Consider the following 27,935-nt stretch of genomic DNA (forward strand, 5'->3'; position numbering starts at 1 on the left):
GTGACACTGTGGCCCCAGATCTCCAGTGCTGCCCAAGGACCCTCCAGATAACAACCCTATCAAGTGGGGACTCTGTCTACAAACTGTACCTGAGAGACATGGGTAAACTATGGTGCATCGTACATGGAATAGTATTTCACAATAAATAGAAACCAGCAGCCTGGGAGTGGCGGCAGAGGCCTGTAATCCCAGCACCTGGGAACTGCACAGGGACACTTTGTGTCCAAGAAAGAACCAGCAAGCCACAGAAAGACAAGGAGAAAAACTTGGAAGCATAGTGGTAGATGACAGCAGGCCTCTTTTAGAGATTCTAGAACAGGCAAAAATAGAGACAACAAAAAAGATCAGTGCTTGCCTGGGGCTCAGGGGGAGGAAGAACCAGGTGGAACACAGAAGTCAGGGCAGCCTCACTATTCCGTATGGCCCAGTAATGTACCAGTTGTCATACTCCAGAGCTCCGGCCATGCAAGCCCCCCACTCTAGTCGATAACAAGGCATTGACACTCATCCATCAATTGTCCCAAAGGTACCGCAGTAACAGAGAGTGTAAAATACCCTCTTGAGAAGCACTAAACATGGCACCCAGAAAGTTCTTACATCATGGCGTCTATAACACCACCTAGCAGGAACAACCTCTGTGGTGCCCACTGTAAGACCTACCAGGCCTCCTATGCCCAGGATGCCCACCCCCCCCAACACCTACTAATCCTCACGCCCACGGAGCCAAACCCATGCATCAGGCGAGTGATAGTATAATGGGCAGCAGTTACTGAGACTGGATCAATGACGCTGTACCTGTGTTAGCCTGTCATTCCTACAGCACATTACAGTTTAAATCCTGCTGAGAGCTTCAGTCAACTTCTCTAAAGGCTAAAGTGGATATTTAAAAGTCTATTACACACACACACACACACACACACACATACAAACATGCACGTGCGCACACACACACACACACACACACACACACACTGAGTGATCACACAGATAATCTCAGGGATGTTAAATAATGTCCAGGCTACCTCTGCAGCAGCCCCCAGGGTGGGCCAGTCCTCAGTATGGTCCTGTCTATTTTCCCCATCACCGCAAGAGCCAGCAGCCTATGCTTCCCAGGGCAGAGCACTGTGTTTGAGTTGGCCTCAGGGACACCCAGGCCAGGAACCGAAAGCGGAAACCCCTGAGGGTGCCAGGACTGGGTGTGGGGCCTTGCCTTCTCCGTGGTCTGCCAGGCCCCATGGAAGGAAGGACACACTGGGAAATACCTTCTCCTTGGCTGCACCCACTGGGACTCAACCCCAGCCAAGTCCAGCAATGGTGGTCTGAGTTTAAGCTCGGCCACAACAGGCCACCTCCGTTTTCTGGGCAACCACATCTCTGTCCTTTCTCAGACACTCTCTGGGGACTTCCTCAGCACTCAATTCCTAACACCCTTCCACCACCAGCTCTGTCTTTATCTCCAGGGCAAAGCAGAGAGGTGGCTGCTCAGGGTGGGCAGGATATCCCACAGTCCTCATGATGGCAGAGGAGACCCTCTGCTCCTTGGACAACTATGAAGAATCACCTGACCCTGGAAGTTCTCACTCCCACAGGCTTGTGGAAAGCCCAACCAGAGAACACAAGGTTAGCCAATCCCTACCTGCCCTGTTCTTGATCCGGTCGGTAGAGCCTCTCAGAGGCCCTAGGTTCCCAAGACTTCTTCAGATGACTTGCACAGACAGCAGTAGACTGTCACCATCTTACTTGCGTTCTTGGGTGATGTGTGTCACCTCTTTGGATCTTAGAGAAAGCCCTAGGTTTGGTGAATCAACAGTGAAGAGGCTAGACCTAGGGCACGCAGGAAATCTAAGTCCCTGGGCAGCGTAGGTAGAAGAGACCAAAAGACCTGGCTGGCAGAAGGAAGCACAAGGAGGCCTCCCAAGTAGGCCCCACCCCACCACACCTGCTCTCTGTTTGGGGAAAGAGTAACTCAGTGGGGGAGGGCTTCGAGCCAGAGCCCTCAAAGAATTAATCATGCCATAATTAGGGCCATTATGAATCTTCTGCATGGTAATGCCAGGCCCTCTTGTTTACCCAACTCTTCTGTCGCAGGAGACTGCTGGCTCTTCTGGGAAAGAACTGGAGCCCAAGGAAGCTCAGGTCTTCCTGTAGTTGTGCGGCCCCCAGGCCAAGGAAGGCCTGGTCTTCTCAGAGTGTGCTCCCCTAGGTGATTCAGTTTTCCCAGCTCCCAGGGCGTTCTCTCCTGCTCCTGTCCTGGATAAGGTCAGCTTTCTCCTACCTCAGCCCGTCCTACCCTCAGGCTTTGAGCTCTGTCACTGATATTTTAGAAGCTTCTTCTGGGGTCAGGTATAACTGAGTGGGAGATTCATCTGGAAGCAGCACAGCCAGCCCTTCCTTTCCCTCAAGGAGATGACCTCGATGTAGCAAAGGCAAACTCCATCACAAATGCAGGCACGGTGCTTTATAGTTTACAAAGAGGTTACACACACGTCATCCTGGTGAGGTGTCACACTGACTTCCCAGGTAATTACCAAGATCCTCATTTCACAGACTTCATCAATGAGAGGAGCAGGAAGCTGCCCAGGGCCTCAGACGCTGAGAATGACAGATTCCGAGCCTTGCCTTGGCTGGCAGTGGGTGGAGGCCCATGTGTCTGCAGTGCCTTCTCCCTCGGACAGGGGCTTGGGCAATAAACCTGCATGTTTAGGGTACATTCATGGTTTTGATAGGTCCAAGTACCTGCCTAGAAGCCTTGGGTTCTCTTGGGACTCAATAACTGTAGGGACCCCCTCCGTCCAGGTCAGTGGTTCTCAACCAGTGGGTTGAGACCCCTTTGCCAAACCTCTGTCTCCGAAAATATTTACACTACAATCGTAACAGTAGCAAAGTCACAGTTATGAAGTAGCAACAAAAATAAGTTCATGGTTGGGGGTCACTACAACATGAGGAACTGTATTAAAGGGTTGCAGCATTAGGAAGGTTGAAAACCACAGTCCTAAGCCAAAGCTACAAGCCCAGGACTGTAGAGTCACCTCAAATGGCCAGCCTCGCCAGGCACCATGGCACATGCCTTTAATCCCAGCACTTGGGAGGCTGACAAAGAGACATGTAGATCTCTGTGAGTTCGTAGTTAACCTGGCCTACATAGCAAGTTCCACGCCAGCCAGGGCTACCAAGGGAGATCCTGTGTCAACAAAAGACTGGCTAGTCCTACCAGGGAGCCGAGCTTTGCTTCACAAAACCATAGACTTCAGGCCCCATATGCCCCAAGCCGATGTCAACATTGGCTCACCCAGCTGAGCATATTCCTAGCACTCAGTAGGCTGGGACAGGAGGAACATGAGTTCAAAGCTAGCCTTCACTGCAAAGCAAGACCCCCGCCTTAAGATAAATGAATGAAAAAATACATGTCTTTAAGAGAAATCATTTCCCTCAAGATGACCATAACTATAGAATTCTAGAGCAGGTTGCTAAGATTTCAGGACTAGGAAGTCACAAAAGACAGATCCTCAGGACACTCTCTCTGGCCTCTCCTTCATGCAGACAGCCCTGTGCAGCAACTAGCTGTTCTGCTCAGCTCCTTAGACAGGTTCCAATGACAGTCCTACCTCTCTGGAAGCTTGGGCAGCCCCTCCAAGCCATCAGGACTGCAGGAAGGCTGTCCTGGGAGGAGTTCCTGCCCCTGTCATGGCTCCTCTCACTCACGAGCACTGCCAGGTCCTCCCTGGAACAATTAGAACCTGTAAGGATCCCAAAGACCCTTGGCTGAGTCTAGAGGGCCAGCGGGGGGCCTAGCATGGGGCTGATTCACACTTAGATGGATGTCCAGGGCTCTGCCTAACAGCCCAGTTATTCCGCCAAAGGGCTCAGCAGGCTCTCTCTCATGCCCTCTAGGACCCTGAGAAAGGGGTCCACTCGCATGAGGTCGCGTGGGGAAGAAGGAAGCTGGGTCTGGCAGAGACTTGACGCCTTGCAAACCCTCTCTGCCCAGTTTTTGTCCCTTAAAGGAAAGGGGAGCGATGGTTTATTTACTTACATAAACCAGCAGAGTTCTTATCCAAACAGCTTCTCCAATCAGGCCCAGGATGGAGAGAAGCAAGCCCTCCCATCTAAGGATACCTCTCCTTTTTCTTTCAAGTCTGCCTCTCCAGCCTCCATCCCCTCTTCCTCCCACACCAGGCTCCAAAGGCTGACAGCGTCAACACCTGTACCCTGCCCCTCCCTGCCCCCCACAACTCCCATTCATATTAACACAGGGACCTGTGCGAGCCCTGGCCTGAGTCATCCTGGCCCCAAGCCACTGACTGTGCCCTTTGGGCACACAAGGACTAGCTGAGCACTTGAGAGACATCACTGAGCTCAGTACCTGGGTATCATCTACTTCTATCCAGAATCCTGTCCCATGCAACCAGCCTTGTCTGAAGCCCCAAGTATTTGCCACTTTGTACCCAGTGATAGGGACACAAGACACCACAGACCCAGGGCACTCCCTGCCAAGGAGTGGCTGTATCAGGAAACCTGGGTATCACACACTGGGTTAGGCACCAAGGGGATTTGCCAGTGAGAAAGACTGGTTAAATGTGCAAAGCAAGGGGAGAAAGAACCAAACAGGGCTTTTAAAACCAGACACGGTGACACGCATCCATAATTTCTGCACTCAGAAGCTGAGGCAGGAGGATGAAGTTCAAGGCCAGCCAGGGCTACACCACAAGGTCCTGTCTCTAAATAAACAAACCACACAGCTACAGAACCCCAGAGTCCAAGCTGAATTCTGCCTTGGAATAATAATTAGTTATTTCCCAATTTATAGGAAAAAATTAAGTTGCTTTAAAAAAAAAGCCTCAATTAGGCACACTTCTACAATCTTCTTTTCTTTAGGTTCTGATACAGGTTTGCACGCTTCCGCCCCAGGTCTGATGAAGGTGACCTGAGGCTGGGTGCAGGACCCCACCTCCACCCCTATCCTCTCCCCCGTCATTACCGTCTGTCTAGTCCTTGCAGCATTCTGCAAAGAGAAGCAGTCTCTCTGCCTAGGCATGTCTCAGAACATGAGGCCTAAACCTGTCTTCACCTTGTTCAAAGGTCCAGCGTTCTTTCTGGCAATTGGAGCCTTGATTAACGGTTGAGGAAGAAAGTCCTGGGAGCTGAGACCCCTCTCAGGGCTTGGGGCAGTTCCGTAGTGCAGGCCTTCAGTCCCGCCTTGTGCCATTCATTCCTTTGACCGAAAAACACGGCCTTCTCTAGGCTCTCTGTTCAGATGAATCCTCCCTGAAGCTGTGAGCCCATTAAAAGCCCCAAAGCGGAGCTCAAAGAAATAACTGCTATGAGCTAAGAGAAATACACAGGGGCTGGAGACAAGCCTATATTGCTTACGTTCAAAACCCAGGCTTCCTATTTAGTTAACTGGGCCAGGGACTTCCTGTCACTATGCTTCGGTTTCCTGATATATAACATTTATAACTGACTTATAAACCATCATCCTCACGGGCTGTTACAAGGATCAGATGAGGCTTGGCGTGCAGACAGAGGCCCCTCTTCTCGGTGCTGCACTTTCCTTCCCCATAAATGGGACAATTGTCCCTGTCCCTCCTGATTTTCTTCACAGACTGTGGAGTTCTTTCCCGAGGGAGAAGCAAGCATTGTTTCAGATACCAGGGGGCTGTTCTCTGCAGCCTGTTTCTACTTCCTCCTCCCTCCCCACTTCCTTTCCTCTTTCTTTACCTGGAAGAAGGTCCAGTGGCTCTTGGCTGTCCTCCAGGGGTGTCCTGTTCACAAAGATGGTGATGTCACTTCAATCAGAGCTGAGGAGACAAGGGGACAAACTAGCTGAGAGCCTTCGTCTCCCGCTCAGCATCTTCCATCTACACCTGGTTTCAATGAGTCAGGTGCTTCCCACCCTGAAGCTGACCACCCTGGCCCAGGAGTGGGCCCACTGATGGGTAGCCCCCAGGAAGCCCCCAGTCCCTAAGGAAGAAGCTAAGAAGCTGGTGGCAGATCCTGGGACACACAGTCCACTGCCATTCCTGCAGGACAAACCCAGAGAATCTGCTCCTTGAACACCCATGCCCCTAGCCAGGGCCCATGAGAACAAGCCCCAGGTACAGCCATCCTGGGGCAGAGACCTTTCTGCTGCCAGGGAACCTGCTTCCTCCAGGAGCTGTGAGACCAGCTGTTCTTCCAAGGAAGACAGGGAAAGAAGGGGAGGGCCGGTGGGCAGGAGGTGGATCTGGGCACCACAATTATGTGCCTGTATTCTGACTCATGCATTGCCTTCCCCACCAGCTCCCACAGCCAGGAGGACAGTGTCCCCCCACCCACCAGGAGCTATAAAGAGACATAGGAGACTGGGCTGTGGAAGAGAAGAGTAGAGGAAGGGGCCTTGAATCAGCACTTCATACTTCAGAGGACATGGTCACCTTGTCTATTCAGGGACACCAAGCCTGATAGGGCCAGGGCCTGCTGTATCACACAGGGCAGCACTAGCTCAGGCTTGAGCCTCCATCAACTTGACAGCTCTCCCCAGCCCAGTCAGATCTGGAGCCAGCACGAAGCACACAGTTGACCAGCTTCTGAGTGGGCAGACAGAGTTGGGCCCAGAAGCAGCTTCAACAGACCTGGGAGCATCCACCCTCCTTCCACTACCCTCCTCCCATCCCAGCCCGCCTGCCCCAGACCTGCCTCTGTAGCTCTTCCGAGCTTCCTCACAATCCTTGGGATGTGATAGACTTCATAGTTTACAAAGCACACTTATTGACACAGGCCTGCTAGTGCAGGCCTGTAAACGAGTCAGGAGACCAAGGCAGAGGGTAAAAAAAGGTCAAGGCCTTGTGGGCTTACAGAGTGACTCAAGGTCAGTCTGGACAACTTAGTGAGATGTCTCAAATATTTTAAAAGGTAAAAGAAGGCTGGGGATATAGCACACAAGACCCTGGGTCCAAGCCCACACACGCGCGCGGGCGCACACACACACACACACACACACACACACACACACACACAAATGAAGACAAACTCATGGATCCTCAGGCTTGAGATAGAGGAATAATAACAGAGCAGGGCAACTCAGACTTGAGAGTACCAGGAACCATCCTGGAATCAATCTTGTGAGCTGCAGTTGGCTTCAGTGTCTCCGGTTTGGGTCTGGGGCTCTGCATTCCCACGCCAACAAGCCAAGGATCACCTCCCATCACCTCCCGAGTCACAAGGACCTCAAGGAGAATACAGCGCTGGGGTAAGCTGCCCAGCATGGAATCTCGGCTTGTGTACTGTGATCTTGACTCTGTTACTTAATCTGCTTCTGAATAAAGCCGTAATGATGATGCTCACTAGCCTGTGTGTGTGTGCGGGAGAAATCAGCTAACACGTGTAAAGTACCCACGTGAGTCTTACTAGATTGGACACTGAGGCTTTAGGGGTCTGGAAAGACGCCTGGGTGGGTAAAGGCACCTATTGCCAAGTGAAAGGAGAGAACTGACTTTCACAAATTGTCTTCTAACTTCTCTCTCTCTCTCTCTCTCTCACACACACACACACACACACACACACACACACACACACACGTTAAAAATAAAAATCTCTAAAAAAATAAAGCAGAGGGCCCTAGGAAATGAGCACGTCCAGCAAAATGGCAGAGTTTAAATTAAACATCAAACCTCCCCGCAACCTCTTTTCTACTCTACTGAGTCAAGATTTAATTTTAAACTCTGAAGCCCAGACTGTTCTCACACTTGAAGCAATCTTTCTGCCTCAGTCTCTCGAGGGGTTAGGATTATCGCGAAGAATCACCCAGATATCCTTTTCATTTTCTTTTCATATTCTTTTTTCATTGTGTAGTTTTTAATTTTTTTCCTCCTGTAAATGGGTACATGTAGCATATGCGTGTTTATGGGTGTTCATGTATGCGGGCGCACATGTGTGCAGCTGTATGTGCACATGTGTGCATATGGAGGCCTAAGGTTGACACCACTGTCCCCGACCTCACTCACTAAGGCACAGTCTCTTGGAACTTGCTTATATGGCCAGCCTGGATGGCTAGCTTGCTCCAGGCATCCACCATCTCTGCTTTCTAAGCCCTAGAATCACAGGCAGGCATCCGTGCCCATAGGTTCACACAGGGATCCACGCTGGAGCCTCACGTCTGTACACGCAATCACTGTACCCCCGGAGCCATCTGCCGAGAGCCCTTAGCACTGTTTTTGTTCCACTCTGTTTTACTGTTTGTAGACATGGTCTCACAAAACCCAGGCTGACCTCAAGCTCCCTGTGTAGCTCAAGACGACCTTGCGCTTCTGATCCTCCTCCATCTCCCCAGTGCTGGGATGACAGAGGTATGTCACCCAGTTCTGGGGTGACAGAGGTGTGCCACCTGTGCTGGGGTGACAGAGGTGTGCCACCCAGTGCTGGGGTGACAGAGGTGTGCCACCCAGTGTTCGGGTGACAGGGTATGCCACCCAGTGTTAGGGTGACAGATGTGTGCCACCCAGTGCTGGGGTGACAGATGTGTGCCACCCAGTGCTGGGGTGACAGAGGTGTGCCACCCAGTGTTCGGGTGACAGGGTATGCCACCAGTGCTGGGGTGACAGAGGTGTGCCACCCAGTGCTGGGGTGACAGAGGTGTGCCACCCAGTGTTCGGGTGACAGGGTATGCCACCAGTGCTGGGGTGACAGAGGTGTGCCACCCAGTGTTTGGGTGACAGAGGTATGCCACCCAGTGCTGGGGTGACAGAGGTGTGCCACCCAGTGCTGGGGTGACAGAGGTATGCCACCCAGTGTTCGGGTGACAGAGGTGTGCCACCCAGTGCTGGTGTGACAGAGGTGTGCCACCCAGTGCTGGGGTGACAGAGGTATGCCACCCAGTGCTGGGGTGACAGAGGTATGCCACCCAGTGCTGGGGTGACGGAGGTGTGCCACCCAGTGCTCGGGTGACAGAGGTGTGCCACCCAGTGCTTGGGTGACAGAGGTGTGCCACCCAGTGTTTGGGTGACAGAGGTGTGCCACCCAGTGCTGGGGTGACAGGGTGTGCCACCCAGTGCTGGGGTGACAGAGGTGTGCCACCCAGTGTTCGGGTGACAGAGGTGTGCCACCCAGTGCTGGGGTGACAGAGGTGTGCCACCCAGTGTTTGGGTGACAGAGGTGTGCCACCCAGTGCTGGGGTGACAGAGGTGTGCCACCCAGTGTTCGGGTGACAGAGGTGTGCCACCCAGTGCTGGGGTGACAGAGGTGTGCCACCCAGTGTTCGGGTGACAGAGGTGTGCCACCCAGTGCTGGGGTGACAGAGGTGTGCCACCCAGTGCTGGGGTGACAGAGGTGTGCCACCCAGCGTTCGGGTGACAGAGGTGTGCCACCCAGCGTTCGGGTGACAGAGGTGTGTCACCCAGTGCTGGGGTGACAGGGTGTGCCACCCAGTGTTTGGGTGACAGAGGTGTGCCACCCAGTGCTGGGGTGACAGAGGTGTGCCACCCAGTGTTCGGGTGACAGAGGTGTGCCACCCAGTGCTGGGGTGACAGAGGTATGCCACCCAGTGCTCGGGTGACAGGGTATGCCACCCAGTGCTCGGGTGACAGATGGGTGCCACCCAGTGCTCGAGTGACAGATGGGTGCCACCACTCACGGTTTATGTGGTACTGGGGGTCGAACCCAGGATGTCGTGCATGCTAGATGAGCACTCTACCAACTGAGCCCCAGCCCCACAACCCATGAGAGCTGCACAAGCATCACTGTTGGCAGGAGACATTGGCCACACTTGGTATGGAGGCACAGAGATAGGGCAGGGAACCCATGCGGTCCCCAAAAGTTCTTATTAGAGATCCAAGTCCATGCCCCAGCCTGGTTCTACGGGGAAGAGGAAGTGTGACAGACCCACACTGAGGTACCTCACCTGGGCTAGCAGCTACCAGAAAAGAAGATGCAGAGGCTACCCTCATCTCTTCTCTTCCCACTGGGTCCTGTGCCCACTAGGCAAGCCAAGATACAACAAATAGTCTCACACCTGAAGTGAACCAAGAGATTTCATTTCCTGTCTTTGGCTGAGTTGTTAGCTTAGTCTCTGGTCACCCAGTGGGGGTCCAGGTTAAGGATGACCTGTCCAGGCCTGGCACCACCAGCCCCACTTTGACTTCACAGCAAGGGACAGCAAGAGTCAGTGAGTCACTAGAAGGAAGGTCTGGGCCCCAAACAGGAAGTGGCTCTTCAGTCTGAAACCTGCAGAATCGAAGCAGGGGGAGACGCTGATGGCCTAAAGGAAGTTGCTGGAACACCAGCACCTGCTAAGATTTCACTCAAACTTCTACTGCCCTAACCAACACACCGCTCTGGCCCAGGGCAAACCTGTCTCCTGTTCTTGAAGAACAAAAGGTGTGCCCGTCCAGATGCCTGCCCGACATCTGCTGAGAGGAATACGTGTTGCTGAGGTGTTTGTGTGTGTGTGTTCTTCCTTTTGCATTTTATTAGTGGGGTTCACAGGAAACGCAAATGGTACCTAAGGAACCCCTTACAATAGTTAACAATTCCTGTTGTGCTCATGCATCAGGAAATGAGATCCTCGCTCTTTTAAAAACTGTATTTATTTATTTTGCGTATTTATTTTCTTTTGTGCGTGTGACAGTGTAAATGCAAGACTCAGAGGAGTCTCCCACATGTGGGTCCCAGGGCTTACACGTATGCACCACCATGCTTGGTCTATTTATTAGTTTCTGGGATGCTAGACATTAAACCTAGAGTCTTGTGCTTGCTAGGCAAGCAATCTCCCAGTGAGACACACCCCCGTCCCTTATCATTTGTTTCTTTATAATTTGAGGCAAGGGCTTGCTAGATCTCTCAGGCCTTCATCGATCATGTGATCTTAGTGCTTCAGTCTCTTATGGCGTTGAGCCTGCATGACCTGCCAGATTAAGTATCTTAATTTAAAAGCTAATAATAATTAGGATATATATTGTTTAATTTGAATAAATTTATAAAGATAATGTCTGCAAGGATAGGATAAATTTTCTTGTATTTGCATTTACTCTAGTTTACGTTTATGACAGAAATAAATTCAAACTTTACACAGTGTGCACAGGAATGTGGCCCTGGGGGCAGAGACAAAGCCTTTGCACCCACGTTGGGCCAGGCTGGGCCACTGAGCCACACCCCCAGGGCTCAAACCCTGCGCCCCTCTGCGAGATAATTGCATCTTGTTTTTAATCCTTTAGATCACTGCTGCCAACAGAACACAAATATTATGAAGATCTTGCTGAAGTGAAGACTAATATGTTTTATGAAATAAATGAAAATGAAATGTAATTCTCACTAGGCCCTCAACAAAACACCCAACACACAGAGGCATTAGGGATGTGTAAACACTCACTGGAGGAGAGATGGCTCGGGGGTAAAGCTCTTGCTGGGCAAGCGTGAGGACCTGAGTTCGAATCCTCAGAACCTGCGTAAAGCCAGGCCAGGCACAGTTTTACTTGTAATCACAAGACTCCTGAGGTGAGGTAGGGGGTGGAGACGAGAATCCCCGAAGCTCACAGGCCAAAGCTAGTGTGTACAACAGCCAAGAACAAAGAGACTGTGTCTCAAGCAAGATGGAAGGTGAGGGATGAGCCCCAAGGTTGTCCCCCAACCTACACACACACACATGAAAAATAAAGGAATACAGACACTCAATCTTTTAAGTCATGAAACTGCCTCTTTACATGTGTAGATAGTTCCGTTCCTACAAGGAAGACAGGCATGCCATGGTGGAAAGGCCACGCTGACTGTTTAATACCCCAGAGATAGGCCGAGAGGCCTGCACACACCGTTTCGCTCTGCTGCAAAAGGAATCCTACTGGCAGCAGGAGATCCTGGAACAGGCGAGGTCACTTGGATTTGTACTCTGACTCCCATTTCCAGAGCTTTCCTGGGTGCCCCATGGACCGAGAGCAACAGACTGGAGGAGCTGTGATTATAATGGAGACAGATTTTGTGTGAAGGTGGTGGGCTGAGGGCAGGGAGGGAGACATCTTCTTGCGGGGGGGCGGGGTGTCAAAGCTGTCCCCCAGTCCCTAGCACAGGGCGGAGTCCGTGCAGGAATCAGTAGACTTGTTCTGGCCGCACCACACTGCCCCAGCTCAGCTCCTTGCACTGTTTTTAGGAGTCTAGACCACCACCCTAAGTCTAACCTTGATCCTCTTGGGGCCTGAGGGTTTCCCAAGATTCAGGGCAGGTCTCAGTTTTGCCTCAGAATGAACGTGAAGTTCAGTGGTAGGGTGACAGACAGCAGGACCAGACCCAGATGATCATAAAGTCTCCTACAGGTCCTTTGTAATACCTGTGAGACAAGCTGACAAGGACAGAGTGTGTGCGTGTGTGTTGGGGAGGGTGAGAGTGAAGGTGCGCATGGTTCCATCTGTCCTTACTTCCCAGACTGGGCCAGAGCAGAGCAGAAGTTAGAAGAAGGCCTTAGCCCTCCCACCTCTACCCTTCTGCTGTGTGATCACAGGCCAGTCACCTCATGTCTCTGGGCATCACCGTGACCAACAGTGATTTACTGGGTACCATACTAAAATCAGCAGACTTTAGAGGAACATCCAACCAATTCTGGTTAGGAACCTGAGGCACTGAAGTTCAGAGAAGGAGGAGAACTTGGCCAAGGTCACACAGCAGGTGATAGAATCTGGCTGGACCAGAACCCAAGCCCAAGTCTTCAGGACTAGACTCCCAGTGGCCTGAGTCAGGAGACAAAACTGTGGTGAAATCGCCTATGAAGTCAGAGGATAGGAGAGTCAGGGTGGACACTGTTGAGACCAAGCAGAGCTAGTCAGACTCAGCTCGGGCAGAACAGCATGGAAGGGCCGAGCAGTGAATTCCCCAGGGAGGAAAAGCCAAGTGCAATGGAAGATGGACCAGCCAAGGTCCTCCCTCCATGGCCCTGACCTAGGCCAGTGTCCTTCTGTTCACTGATGCCCTCTGGGCCGGAAGGAAGTGCCACAGCCTGGCAAGTGGCAGACTCACTGTTGTCAGTCCTCTGGGGGCACAGGGACACCCAGAAGCTGAGTTCAAGGAGACTCGGGCTGGAGGAACACCGGGAGTGGCGATGTCTCTGCTGACTGTATGATCCCTGGGATCTCTTCCTGCACCCTGCCTACAACCCGTCACTCATGGAGCGGGGTGGGGGGGGGGACTGGGTTCTGGGCAGTCAGCACTCCTGAGGCCTTATCTCCTAATCCTGTCAAATCTAAAGCCACTGCCAGGCTCCACCACCTTCCAGGAACCCTTTACTTTTGGAGGACACACTGGACCATGTCATCATCCAAATGGCAAGCACCTGACTTTGGGGTCCCAAATTCCCTGGGACTGCTAGAATTCCTAGACCCCTGGGCACCATCATCCTCTAAGACAGACAGCCCTCAACCAACAATATTCTTTGCTCCTGGAGTGTGACCAATGGGGCACAGCTGTCACTGTCTCCCAATCGCCTGCTGGACTGAGCCAGAGCCCCTGCACAGGGTTGGCTGAGGTCACCTCTCACCTCTCTTCCTTAGTAGTTTAATTCCTGAAAACCATTCTCACACGGCTCCTGCAACTGGGCCGTGTGACCTCAGACACCCAGAGGTCCGTGCCATTGCCGGTATGGGGGAACTGAACGCACAGAGACCCCCATCAACCAGGCAATAAAACACAAACTCGATCTGAGGTCTTCCCAAATGAAAGCCCTGGCCTTGTCCCCTCTGCTCCTTTCTGCCCACTGCTTCCATCATCTGGATGTCCCCACATGCCGCGGCTGTCGCCTCCTGGTCCTCTGGGCTCACTTTCCTTCCTCTCATCACTAGAAGGAAAAGGGAAGGCTCTGTGGACAGTCCCGGGAAAATGACTCAGTCCTCAGATCCTAGCTGGCTCTGACCCTGTTTTTTTGGTCAATCCTTGTGAACCAGGGCGGGTCTGACATTCTGGGAATGCAGGGAGACTTCAAACCAACTCCATGAAAACAAGTTGTAAAAACACTGGCCACCGCTCAAAGTGCTCGCTCACTCGCTCGCTCGGTCGGATGATAGGCTTGGTCAGGGTTGAACAAGTTCACCAGGAGGGAACCCACAGCAGGAAAGACACAGGCTAGACTCAAAGGAAGAACTTCCCAGTAATTGAGACCTGGGATCAGGGCTGGGTTTGGGCGTGGATTCTTTGCAAACAGGCAAATCAGCATTCTGACCCTCCAGGACCTTGTTGTCTGAAACATCCGTGAGGCAATCCCTCAAGCACTGAGCAGGCCAGTCTCACACAATCCCAGGCTCCACTGCTGACCTGTGCCTGCTCCAGGAGACTCCTGATCCTCTCCCAGCCTGCTGGGTGCTGCTCTACAGACCCGAAGGCAGATGGGGGCCAGGAGGTGGGCAGCACTTTGGACAGGCTATCCCTGCAATCCCTCCTAAGCTTCTATATCCCACAGTTACACGTATGGAAAGAGCATCTCCTCAGGCACCCTCCAAACCTGTTCCTGAAGACACAACAAGTCCTTAGGGTGCCTGGACCCCCTGCAGACAGGCTCCTTCTATCTGGGAATACACAGGCCTGAATGTTCCAGGCAATCACATCCAAACCCAGCCTGCTCGTCTTTCTCCTTCTCCTTCCAGAAACTTCTGGAAGAGTCGTCCACGCTCCTGTTACCACTTCCTCCCTCTGTCCCATCGAGTTCACCAGCAGCTTCCTGGCAGGACACCTCTTTGTCCTTGGCTAACACTGGCCTGACCCTCCTGGAAAGGCTTCAAACCATTTGCTCCCAGCTCCCAGCCCTTACTTCTCTCCCCCTGTGCAGCCTGCTCATTGTCTCTGCTCCTAGATCTTGAGCTCAGCCACTGGGACCTTGACATACCAGGACTTATCTTAGGATCTGAGTGTCTTGCACCTCCACCCCCTCCCTGACTGTGCACCACAGTGGCCAAGTAGGAACTCATTATTCTCCCTTAGGCCTGTCCCCCTCATCCCTCATTTCAAGGGCCTCCATCTCCTGACTCCCAGTGAGATGAGAATCATCCTCCCACTCCCTCTGCCTTGGATCCTTTAACCTGTAATGCAGGAGGCCCTGCACCTCTGTTCCCACCCCTTCCCAGCTGTGTTCTTTAGAGTCATGGCTCAGTTCCTCCTGCAGAAAGCTCGGGTTGCCTCACAGGCTTCAGAATGCCCTCAGCTGTTTGCAGCATCACCCAAATGAAGCACCATGTCAAAGACTCAGGCTGGCTCTGCAGGCAGTCAGCTGTGTCTGCGCTGACCCACAGTCCCCAGGGCAAGGGCGTAAGACTCCCTCTGCTCCTCCAGGAGCTCTTTCTGAGTCACCTCACTTTATTGCTGCTTTCTAGAGCTTTCACAAGTGCTCAGAGAACACGGAGTGTGCCCCTTAATACGCATGCACCGCCACACACAAACATATACACATACAGGCAAAAATGCACAAGGCATGCATGCATGTGAATGCACACACCCAGGAGACACACTGGCACCAGCACATAGGCTTCTGGAGCAGAGAGACAAGCCTACGGGACATGAACATCCTGGGCTCAGAAAGGAACCTGGATCATGGTTGCCCTGAAGCCACCAGTTCAGGGGAGCAGTGGATCCGGCCAGTCCTGGTGGACCATCTGATCTGCCTGAACCCCAAAGGTGAAGAAGGGCAGGCAAAGAGAAGAAGACAGGGGATGCAGGGGTCAGAGCAGGCTACCAGGTGACTTTGACCCCACCAGGCCTTCTGCCAAAGCAGGACTCATCTCCCACCGTGGAGCCAAACTGAACAAAGTAAGCCACGGGGTCTGGTCTATTGGAAGGAGGAGAGAACCCAGGATACAAGTCATACTCAAAGCTGATGTAGATGACAGGAACGAATACCATCCGCCTGCACCCTGCAACCCCAGCACCTCCCAAATCCCCCTGAGTACACAAGTAGCCTCCCCACCGTGGCACTGCAGGCCCTCACACCTTACTCTGCACCTACAGATCAAGGATAAATGTCGTGTGCAAAGCTTTTCTCAGCCAGGCCTCAATTCACCTTTCTAGTTCCACCCTCTGCTCCGCAGGGAGCCCCGCCACCTGAGCTGTGTCCTTCTCCAGGGACACCCCTTAGCTCTGGATTCCCCTTGGGCTGAACCCGTGTCTACAGTCTCTACTTGACAAACTCCTATAGATCCCTCAGCAGGCACACAGGCAGCGCCTTTGTCCCGAGGGCTGGCTTCAGTAGTGGCAGCCAGGTCCTGCAGCCAGCGCATCATGAGTAAATTGCATATGGTCACAATCACACTCGGCTATATATAGCTCCTCCAGCTTATACGTGATGCCTAGGCATTGTTCTAAGCATTTCCTGTTTTGACTCATGTAGCCCTCACATACAGGGGCAGATTGGATTACCAGAGACATCTGCAGCAGCACTGCCCATCCCCCAACGATCCCCTTTGGTGTCACTCTGGTCTTCCCATGCAGAACTGAGATTCCGTGTATCTATGTTCAAGGGTGGGAGAGCCTGGAAGTTGGCTGAGGGGACACTCGGGACTCCCCGAGACCATGTCTTCTAAGGGAACACGGCTGTTGCCTCTCATGTGAGCGTGCTCCTGCAGGAACTCTGAATCACTCTGTAGGTGCTTAGGCTGCATATGAACCATTACGCTCTGGGAGGGCTCAACCCAGCATTAAGTCTATTTGTTTGTAGACAGGGTCTAATGGTAATAGCCCTGGCTAGTCCCGAACTCTTTAGGTAGTAGACCAGGCTGGAGGGGAGAGCAAGGAGCTGGTGCTTTGGTCTCCTGGCCCTGCCCCAAGCAGCCTCTGCCTGGTTTGTGGAAGAGACTCCGAGAACCAAAAGGGTTTCCCTTAATTCAGACTCAGCTGGCCTGCGTGCGTGGACCTGCTTGCTATGTGCATGCCAGGGCCACAATCCCCAACTCTAGCCCAGCCGTTTCTCCAGTTCCACACAGGATGCCAAAAGTAGGAAAGACTCAAACATATAGCAAAGCGTGATTTCCTATCATCATAAGGATAATCTCTTCCCTCCCTGGAGCTGTCTAGAAGACACTGTCTCTGGCCCCTTCCCTGACTCTCAGCAACCCCGTCCTCCTCCAGCAGCACAGGGTGGGTAAGACACTGGTTCCCAGTCATGACTCTGCGAGGTCACATCAGGACCCACACCAAGGACCCTCGCTATGGCCACTGGGTGGGTTAGATGAAGCCAGGCACCCAATGCCGAGGCCAGGACTGGCACACAGTAGGCACTCAGTAATGGCCACTACCCTCAGCTCTCCGCCATCAGACAAAAAGCCATCTTATTGATCGGTTTGTTCCACCCAAAGGCTGGTTTGTTTGTGTATTTGAATGGTCCCAGAAGACATTCCCCCCGGGACACTGGGAGACTGGAAGCCCTGGGGAGAGGGGTTGGGAGAAGCCATACTCCACAGAAAAAGGAAAAAAATGTCAACCTCCGGGACTAGGCTGGGAAACTCTTGTCAGCTGCCCCTCCACCCAGGAGAGCCCAGGGGGGCCCCAGATGCTACTTAATAAGGTCCCTGGAGCCTGGCGGGAGGCTGATGCTTAGAGCACATCCAGCCTTCTATTAGCCAAACAGAACCCGGTCGGTGCCTGGCCCGCACTGCCCAGAAGAACCTTGCAAGCCCACATAGCCACTCACAGCAGCCCTGAAGCCTGAATTGAGCCAGGCCACTGGAGGGCCTCAAGGTGGCCCAGGACCTCATGGAGGAACGGACTACCTTGGCTGGTTGCAGGTTTGGATTCTATGACCCGCTAAGGCCAGTTCCACGTAATGATTTCGTAGAACCAAGGCTCTAAGGTCCCGTGAGTCAAGTCAGTATTTTCAAGATCCGGGGATAGAGAAGTCTATGGTTGCAGAACAAGGGTCTCAGAGGGCTATAAAGACAGACCCTCTTGCCTTACCTGCCCTTTCCCCAGCCAGCCACGAAGGCAGAGACTGTCAGTGCCTCCCTGATCCTGAGTCCTGGAGCACCACAGCATAGCTGGTAGACGCCACTCCCTCCAGTCACCCAACCTGTCCACAAGCCCTAGATGTCCCTTCACCCTCCAGCACTAGACACTGCTGGACAGGGTCACCATGTCCGTCCTGCTCCTGTAAAGCTGGTACAGCCCAATCGCCAGCAGCAGTGACCTGTCGCAGCCGCAAAGTGGAGAAACGGGGTGAGAGCTTTTAGGGATCCTCTGCCTTTAGGGATCATAGTTTCTCCACATTGCTTCGCTTTTGCTGACAACTTCTGGTACCATCTCTTCAAACACTCTGTTTTGGATGTTAAAACGGGGGCAGAAAGAGGAAGATCGGCTGCCTAAGGTCACGTACATCCAGCAGAATCCTCCCTGGGTTAGGGGTCACCAATGGATACACTTTCGGGCTGCTGCCCACCACTGACCCTTCTCTGAGCCCTTCCTTTCCATCTTCCCCAAACTGGGGCTCCCGGAATACAGCTGTCTTCTGTTCCCTGAGTCCCCAACACTTTAAGGTCATCTGAGGGACAAGCTGAGAAGCGGGGGGTGGGACAGTGAGTAGGACCACAGCCTCATGCCCAAGGCTGGCTGCCGAACACACATATGGTCTGTTGAGGATTGACCCTGAAACATGTAGGGGACACTTGTCAGGCACATGCAACAGCTACTTAGCCAGTTGCTCCATCAAAGAAAGCAAATGAGGCTCACACCACCCATCTTTCATGGTCTGGCTGTCACCAGAGCCAGGAAGCAAGTCTGAGCTGCTGGAACCCCTGGACTGTACTTGGGGCTGTGTCCCCAGGGCCTCACAATTCAGAAGTAGCTTCTGCTTTTCCTTCAATGCAGCATGCACTCCTTAGATCACCTGAGCCCGAAGGGTTGCGTGACTCCCCTGAAAGTGCCAGGCGCTGGGTGATTTGGAGTGACAGGTGCTAGCACACTTCCGCTGCTGCTCCTTCCTGGGCCCTGTGGAAATGGTCTCTTTTTTCGCTGAGGGAGACCACGGATCAAGTATCTAAAGTTCTCTCTTTCTTTGCTGAGGCCTGGAATTGGCTCTTCCTTCCCAATGCACCCTGCTTGCTTTGACCTCAGCCTGGCCTATGAGATCAAGCCGCTTCAGCAACCCTTTTCAATCAAGGTCAGGAAGGTCAGCTGCGAATCTAAGGGTGCACAGGCGTGAGTGTGGAACCCCAGACCGAGTCCACTACTCACCTGTTCTAAGTCAGAAAGACAGGAGCTGGGTTGGGGGGGGGGGTGACTCAGTGCTAGCGTGCTGTCCTAGACATGGGAGAGAGAGAGAGAGAGGGAGCGCTGGGGACTGTCTTTCCTCTGTAACCAGCTTAAGTTACATTGTACGCTATTATATCCTTTCAGCTGCTCCCACCCCAGGCCTCTCCCACCCACCAACCCAAGCGTAGAAAACATCTGGACTATCTCTGGGGCAGCCTTGCCAGCTGTCTGTGCTCCAGTCTGCTCTGATGGGGCCAGAACACCATCTGGGAGCTGTAGGCATAGAGGCAAGAGGAGGGACCCTCAGGATTGAGGAGGACGGGATGCTTTCTAGAGCCAGCCCTTGAGACCCCATCCTGGCCAGAGTCGCTCTGACCAAGCACCCTACGGTGCCAGGCTGCTGGTGCCTGGAGTGGATGCCCTGGACTCTGATGAAATGATATCCGTTGCCCTACTGATACCTCCTTAAAACCAGTAGGGAAAGGGAGGCGGGTGTTAGAGTGGCATGTGCCAGTATACCTGGTTATATACATTGTTGGGGATGGAGCCCAGGGATTTCTCGGCAAGCACTCCACCCACTGAGCCACGCCCCCAGCCCTTAATATGTATCCATGTACATATTTATAATATGTATCCATGCTATCTCCCTAGATCAGCACAAATGCCTTGTATGGGGGTTATTATTAGTCTCATCCAGCAGAGGACGAAGCTAAACATGGCAGACTGTGGAGTCTTCCAGAGTTCCTACACTGTCAGCTGCAGGCACTAACCCTCATTTCAGCTTGGCTCAACTCACCTCTCCAGCTCCACCCTGCTCCGCTGTGAGATCTGGGGTCACAGCAGAGCGATCAGTGAGGAGACCAGGGCTGCCGACCGCTGAGGCAAGGTAAAAAGAGAAGAGCAGTTCACTGGCAAAGGGTTGCCAACCCAACCCAGAGGCCTCTGATTCCTCCCAGCTGGGGTAACCAGAAGGCACTCAAGACCAGAGGAAAAGCAGGCATGCCCAGAACTCTTCTTAGCCTTGCCTAACCGCACTAAGAGGACCCAAGGCTCGCAGAGAAGAACCTGCTTAAAAATCCAGCCAGTCCACCCATGCCAACTGGGCAGTAGCCAAGCGCTGGGGACCTGGGATGACTGTGACTTGGCCCCGGCCCCCAGGGCACTCCTGGTCAGCTAAACGTCCGCTCAGCTGGTATTTTGACATTCCTTATCTACCCAGCAACCTCTCCAGTGGTTTCCTCTGCTCCCATTGTCCAAGGAGCAAGCATCCCCATACACTGCTACCTCTACGTAGACCTCTGATCCAGTTCTTTCTCCGCTAAGACTGCTGAACCCCACCCCCGCCCCACCCCACCTCCCTTATGGCATCTCACTACCCCGCCAAGTCCAGGCCAACAGGTCAGGAGGCAGCGTCCTGTGCTCTCCGCCCTCCCTCCTCTTCTAGGCCTCACACACTCCATTTGACTCCTCAGACTTCCTACAGCAGCTGAGAATCTCCGCCTAGGGTAATTGGTCCTCAGGAGCTCATAACTGACGCCAAGCAGGGTCTAGGTGCCGCTCCGCTGCACAGAATAAATGTGTCACCCGCCCACCCACCACCACGACCTGGAACAATTAAAAACTTGCTTCTTCCTTTTAAGGCTTGTATGTGTCTTTCTTTAAAAACCCCTAGTGGGCTGGGAAATGAAATGGAAGATTCTTAGTCAGACGTGTCTTGGCATTTCCTAGGGCTGGCTGTGTGCCTGGCCCGCAGTCGGTGCCTGAGACAGGTCCGATTGGTGCACGAAGAATCAACACATCTCTACCTTCCACATGCCCTGCAGCCTGAAGCTCTGCTATGACAGCCAAGCCTGTCTTGCACCGGTGTCCTCAAGATATCTCTGGAATATAAACGGTTCTAAGCCGAGAAACAGACTTCTTCCTGGGCAAGGCAGCCAGGTGACAACTCGCCTAGCAGCTTGTCCCAGGTTCCAGGCCTCCAGACAAACTTGGGAGCCTGGCATGATAAGGCGCATCTAAAATCACACTTAGAAGGGGCACACAGGACGGATGGACAGACAGGCAGCCTGAAGTTCAAAGCTGCCCTGACTAAATGAGACCCTGTCTCAAAAACAAAGCACAACACAGAATGTCACAAGTTTGAGAAAAGCTAACTGTACACCCCTACCTGCTTGTAACACAGAAAAACCCTTAGAAGGTTCTAAGTTATATGATATATGAGGTGCTATGGCTCTCCAGAGCGCAGTTGGGGATTAATTCAAGTCCCTTGCAGGACAAAGTGAGTGAGTGAGTGTGTGTGTGTGTGTGTGTGTGTGTGTGTGTGTGTGTGTGTGTTAGAGGATGCTCTGAGGCTGGTCTCCAGGAAAGGCCACACTGGATTCACCATTTAATAGAGGCAGATAGTCCAACCTCTGCCCCTACCACCAATTCTCGGTGACAGACAGAAAAGAAGGCGAGACCACAGAACCTGCAAAGAGAGTCCAGAGGAAGGGGACAGTCAAGGGTGGCCGGGAGATATGAGCTAAGCTGCAGGGCTGGGACTTCGCCTGCTGGACCAGGCATGCATTGTCCGCAGAGGAGGTGTCCAGATTCCTCCTAGACTATCATGGAGACTCAGGGTGGTGAGGCAGGCAGAGGCAGAAATCCGGTGCCAGCATTCACTCTGTGCACCCTGACTTCCCTGTCTTCTGCCAGAAGGGTGTGGTCATGCTAGCCAAGTACAGCCACTGCAGAAATCCTTCACCAGGATGGATGGAGTTCTCATCCAGGACCAGGGCACCAGCAGCTGGCTGGGAAGGAAGGAAGGAAGGAAGGAAGGAAGGAAGGAAGGAAGGAAGGAAGGCAGGCAGGCAAATAAGACCAGCCAATTAGAAAAGACACTCAGACCAGCACGAGAGGAGAAGGAAGGAGGGCTGGGATGCAGGAAGATGTTTGTGGACATCAGGATGGAGGGATGGGGAGACTGGGGCCAGAACATAGTCAGGGCTGCAGGCGTAGCTAGAGCAGGCACTCAGCAAAGCAGGCAAGTTCTGCAAGGCCCATCCATGCAGGAAAAGAACCATCTCCCCACTCCAGGCCTCTGCCCCAAACAATGCAAATGGTTTTTCAGGTATGATGAGGAGAAAAAGGAAGCCTTTGGGCATGACACGTGCCTCCACTGCCTGGAAGACAGCTTCCTGCATCTACACCATTTGGCATACTCAACGCACGAGGCATTTAAAAAATATCTACTACGTTCCAGGCAAGTGCTGCTTGGCACTGTGGACAACAGGCCGCAGCAGGCACCAGCGCTACACACGGAAGAGTTGGAGTAAATGATGCAGCAGTTCACTTGAGGGTAAAAGCGAGGTTTCGTCGGGAAAAACAAATACACACACACACACACACACACACACACACACACTCACTCACCACACACACAGACTGGAAGCCTGGATAAACAAACCACATCACGGAGTGACCTCAGATGGTCACCTTGCTTCAACTCTCCGTCCTCTCGTCTGTAAAGTGAGGCTGATGGTAAAAACCACAAAAATGCATCAGGCACAGGCTGAGCATTCCCTCACTCAACTCATAGAGCCGGCACGGGGTCTCTAGCTGTGTGTGGGGAGATGAGGGACCTGAGATCCACCAGAAGGTGGGAGTCCCGGGTAGGCCCGCTTCCAGAACCTACCCTCGTTGCCTTCCTAACAAACGTTCCTCGCAGACTGTGGGGAACTCAGAGACACTGCAATAGCAATGCTTTGCAAGGATACACTGGTGTGTGTCCAAGGCAACAGGAAGGAATCTTGAGTACCCTGTGATACCAAAATGCATAAGTTCCCAAGGCTTGTAGAACTGGTGGGGTCCAGAATGCCCAGGGGGAGTGATCCATATTCCCAAGGCTTACTCTCCTTGCCCATTGCCCACAGAGCAGAGTTCTGCCTGATGCCAGCTCTCCCAGATGGGGCCAGCTTGGCCCTGCCTATCCTGTGTTCCGCCCCTGTCCATCATCTGGAGGGTCCTGCTTGGTCTGGGTGTCAGAGGGGACTCTCCACGGTCCCTACCCAGCCCCCTAACAGGTTGAGGAATCTCTAACCAGTCCTTGTACCAGCCTTGTTGAACCTCTCTCTGGTTTCCCACTTGCAGCGATGGAAAAGATGGTAGGGTGGTTGGTTCTACCGAGGGGAAAGTGCTCAAGCAAGCCAGAGCTGCTGTACAGTTAGCTGGGTAGGTAGGTCCAAGAGCACCAAGAGACCATTGTCTGGTCCGAGGAGGGAGACATCACTCCACCCATCAGGTATCGCCAACTGACCGTAAGCTCACCACCTCTGAGAGCCTCAGCCTGAATGATGAATTATTCAGCTCCTCCATCACCAGCCACCAGTAGAGCCCTTGCCTACTCCACTCTCGGGTTGTCTGGGGCCCAACAATAAAAAAAAAAGACCATGAAGCTAATTGCACATCTTCTCTAGGGAGACCTGGGCCCCCGAATGCAGAAATCCTCTAGGAGCCTGTGGGTGAAAGAGGTTTAATAGCCTTAAGCCCCACTGCAGGACAGCAGGCCACCAGTGTACAGGCTTCTGGCTCAGGCCAGGGCTCTCTCCTCTGCCCTAGAACCACACAGTTTGGGGTGTGAGTATTTAGGACAATTCACATACCTACCTACCCTCCATCCTGGGCAGAAGGCTCTGCTAGCGAGGGCTGGGACCCTGAACTCTAGAATGGAAACTGGCTGTCCCTTTGCTCTGTTCTCTGCCTCTCTGTTGGGGGCACTAGGGTGGAGGAGGGGCTCAGTCCGCCTCTGCACAGTCCCCAGAGAAGATGAAAGGGATTCCAGCTACGGAACAATGGACTTCAGTGAGATGCCAGAAAGAACTTCCTGGAGAGGCAGTAAGGATGGTACAGAGGAGAGCAGGGTGAGGGTGGCTATAGAGCTTCCTGTGAAAAGTGAGATGCTGTCTTACCCATTACGTCACTGTATCTTTGAACAGCGTGGACAGTAAGTGTCGCCAGGCTCACGGGTGTGCAGCTAAGGCTCAGACAAGCTTAGCGACTGAAATGAGGACAGACTGTAGGATGTTACAGGTGGCATGCGGAGGTTCTCTCTTCACAGGACTCTTCTCTGAGCACTGAGACACTGCCCCTGGCATTGATGCCCAGGTGTGAGCCGTGAGGGAAGCAGGGGCATGTGCTCTGTAGGGGCTAACTGCAAGGGTTCTGTGTCCTAGGCCTGTGCAGTTCCACTCTACAGACACCATCAGCATCTTGTGGGACCTCCTAGCATCTCCATGCCAAGTGCTCAATCCCGCCTCCTGTACTGTCCCTTTGCCAGGCTTCCTCCCAAGTTCAGAATCCGTCCATCACACCATGCCTCCTGTTCCCTGCTTAGATGTAGTCTCACGTGCTCCCCACATCCCCCGTTACCAACGGCGACTTTCTACCATAGCTTGCGGGTTCCGTATTCCCTTACTGGCCTTCAGGAGACTGGGGGCTCCTGAGCTCAGGGTGGCAAGGCCTGAAAAAGCTGCCATCTCTAGGAAACATTGAACACAGCCTCCACAGGGCTGGCTTTGAGCTGGCTTGCAGCGGGCCCTATGCACCTATCACTAGTGTCTTCATGGACTTTGCCCACTGGGAGATAAGGTAAGGCCTCATCGGAGGCTACATTCATCCTGACTTGCTGGGGGAGGCGGGGATGGAGAGGAGATAGCCCATGTGTTTTGGCATGGGGCCCCCAGCTTGCTACACTAGCAGACTGAGCATGACTCCCCAACAGGCTCATCCACACAGGAAAACTGTGCTCAAAGATGAAATGACTTGTCGGTTGTCACCTTGCAGTAAGTGACAAAGCTGAGACTCAAAGTGCAAGTTTCTGTGCCTCTAACCCCACCCGCTTCACCCTCCACTATACAGACAGTCATTGGTCCTCTAACCCCACCGGCTTCACCCTCCACTATACAGACAGTCATTGGTCCTCTAACCCCACCGGCTTCACTCTCCACTATACAGTCATTGGTCCTCTAACCCCACCCGCTTCACCCTCCACTATACAGACAGTCATTGGTCCTCTAACCCCACCGGCTTCACCCTCCACTATATAGACAGTCATTGGTCCGAACTGGCTGGAGATACAGGGGTTGACTTCAGTGGGGCCAACTGCTAGTGAGGGGCTTGCACAGAGGCCTCCGACATCCCCCCCGGCACCCTCCCCTCCCTGGAAAACAAAACACCCCTCTGACATTCTCCAGTTCTCCCAGGTGGGACCAGGGCCTCATGGGCGGGGCCGCCGGGTATCCGGGTTGGGAAAACAAGCAGATTCACACAAGGCTCCATTGTTACAGAGAGCCTGACGCTTTGACCATTAAAACAAAACCAAGCAAATGGAGTGCTGACTATCACTTACGGGAAAGAGGGACAATAAGAGGGCTGAAGAGATGGCTCGGTGGTTAAGAGCACTGACTGCTCTTCTAGAGGACCTGGGTTCAATTCCCAGCAACCACGTGGCAGCTCACAACTGTCTGTAACTCCGGTTCCAGGGGGACCTGACACCCTCTTTGGCCTCTGATGCACAGACAGCAGACAAAGCACCCATACAAATGAGATAAATACAAGACAATGGGAGGAACCCCAAGTCTAAGGACTTGCCCTTCCCCACCCAGCCCGATCCCAGAAACCTGGTACAAGCAGGTGGCTGGGACAGTGGATCCAGCGACTGAGTTCAGTGAGGCCTCTGTTGCTCTCCCTGCGACCTTTCACCGTGCACTGGTCACATGACATGTCAGGCACGCACATTCCATGCATGGTCTCATCTTAGACAGAGATTATTGCTACCCCCATTCTCCAGATGAGGAAAGCAAGGCTCGAAACACACCAGAGGAGTGAAGCCGGTCAGACCGAGGCTATTCCCGCCTGTCATGTCTCTGCTCAGAGAAGCCCCCGGTCAGCAGTGTGGCCAGGAGCTGCTCCTCCAATAGGCAGGGCTGTGAGACGATTCGGGCCGCACTTGGAAGCCACAGGCAGGTCTCAGATGCCCCGTACTGAAATGCCCTGAAACTCTGATAACTCAGCCTCGGGAGTAGCCCAGGCTTTCCCAGAGTTGCAGAAGGCCAGGAGCTACTGCAGCCACAGCTACCCCAGGAACCTCTTTAGAAAACAAAGGGATTTTAATACTAGAATCCCGTGTTCCAGAGAGCAGAGTGTCTTCAGCCTTCACAGCCAACCTTAGCGAAGACAAGCCCAAGGGTGCCCACCCTGACCTCAGGGTGCCTATGGGTGAGATTTTTTTAGGATTCTTGGAGTGAAGGGGTCCTGACGCCCTTTATGTAGAAAAGAACTTTCTCTTTGAGTCTCTTGACTGGGACGGTGAAATGGTTGGGGGGGGCACTTTTTTTTTCTTTCTTGAGACAGGGTCTCTTTCCAGAGCCCCGGATGTGCTGGAACTCACTGTGTAGACCAGATTGGCCTTGACCTCATAGGGATCTGCCTGCCTTTGCCTTCGACGAGCATGCTGGGATTAGAGATGTGGGCCACCATGCCTGGCTAGAGCACTTTTCGCAGAGTCCACTCCTTCACCAGCTGGACAGCTACAGGGGGAAAGCCAGGGACCCCACTGTGATTGGCAACTTTGTGAGCCAGAAGATAAAAGAGCTCCGAGCAGGTCTTTGCATTTGGCCCCCAGCCTGGGAAAGGTCAGACCTTTTGGGCGGGCAGGGGGCGGGCGAGCTGCCTAAACTTCTTCCCCACCTGCCTTCTGGCCCCCCTACTGTGGATGGAGAGGTGGCAAGGAGAAAGGAGGGCAGTCTGCAGAGGCTAGAGGTCCTGGCCACCCTTAGCTCACTGCTTCCAGGAAGCCTTCCCTGATGCTCCACTAGGCATCCTGGCCCTGATCTCCCTAGTCATTCTGCACTGTCCTTGCTCCTGTGTCCTCCTCTCCTCACCAGCCTGTTCATTCACACCGCGGAGCAACTGCCCTTTGCCTGGGATCCATTCCAACACTCTTCCTGAGCACCTGTTCCCTCTCGGCAACCTGCTTGACACTGGTGACATGAATAACAACAGTTTACCATTCACTGAGTCCTTGCTATGGGCTGGGGCTTTGTGTGTGTGTGTGTGTGTGTGTGTGTGTGTGTGTGTGTATGTGTGTGTTCAGGGTGCCAGGGATTGAACCCAGGGCCTTGAGCATATTCAGAAAGTACTCCACCTCTCAGCCAAATCCCAGGCTGTGCGGGGCCTTTTGAACAATTTATGTGTAGGGTCTATGTCATCCTCACAACAGCCCTGGGAAGGAGATGATGTAATGGGCCCCATTTTACAGATGAGGTGACCTGCCTCAGCCATGTGAGTGGGACCAGCCCAGCCTCAAGAAATCACTTCTCAGCTTGGACTTCTGACACCCATGTGTTTACCTGTGGTCAGTGTGTTTCCCCCACAGCCCACAGTCTCCAGTGGTGTCACCTGTCGGTGGATGAAGGGTGGGGTAATGCTACTTCCTGTTTAAAAAAAAAAATCATACTTGTTCTGTATCTGTTGGCGGGATCCCAAAAGGCTTGTCTCAGCTGAACCACTGCTGCTGCACAGGGTTTGAGAAGATGTCAGGTCCCCAGAGATCTCAGTCCTACTCCCTGCCCCAACCCCAGCCCAAGGTCCCCCCAGGCCAACAACTGTCGGCTCATGCTCACACGTGAAGCAGCATTTCCCATCCAAACTCACCCAAAAGCCTCCTCCAGGAAGGCCTCCCTGCCGTGCCCTGGATTCAGTTCCTGGGCTCTTAGTTAGCTTCT

The 27,935-nt window shown here is 53.2% G+C and overlaps 1 protein-coding gene across 8 annotated transcripts in view; it reads right to left on the bottom strand.

The window, feature by feature from the left end:
* The window catches only part of LOC121452800 (glycerophosphodiester phosphodiesterase domain-containing protein 5), a 77,506-nt gene that overhangs the window by 44,253 nt on the left and 5,318 nt on the right, over positions 1-27,935 (bottom strand). For 5 of the 8 annotated variants that reach the window (XM_041659122.1, XM_041659067.1, XM_041659083.1 and 2 more), the window contains exon 2: positions 5,719-5,798. The exons of 1 other annotated variant lie outside the window; for it this stretch is intronic. The gene's annotated coding sequence lies outside the window, so the exon portion shown is untranslated. Of the gene's footprint in view, positions 1-3,605; positions 3,685-5,718; positions 5,799-6,119; positions 6,163-27,935 lie in introns of those variants that run through there. 2 more of the 8 variants (XM_041659076.1, XM_041659102.1) reach the window with 2 other exon arrangements.

This window comes from Microtus oregoni, unplaced genomic scaffold (assembly GCF_018167655.1).
Source record: "Microtus oregoni isolate MIOR12 unplaced genomic scaffold, Mior012 000000F_ref0000247, whole genome shotgun sequence".
Classification (NCBI taxonomy): Eukaryota; Metazoa; Chordata; class Mammalia; order Rodentia; family Cricetidae; genus Microtus; species Microtus oregoni.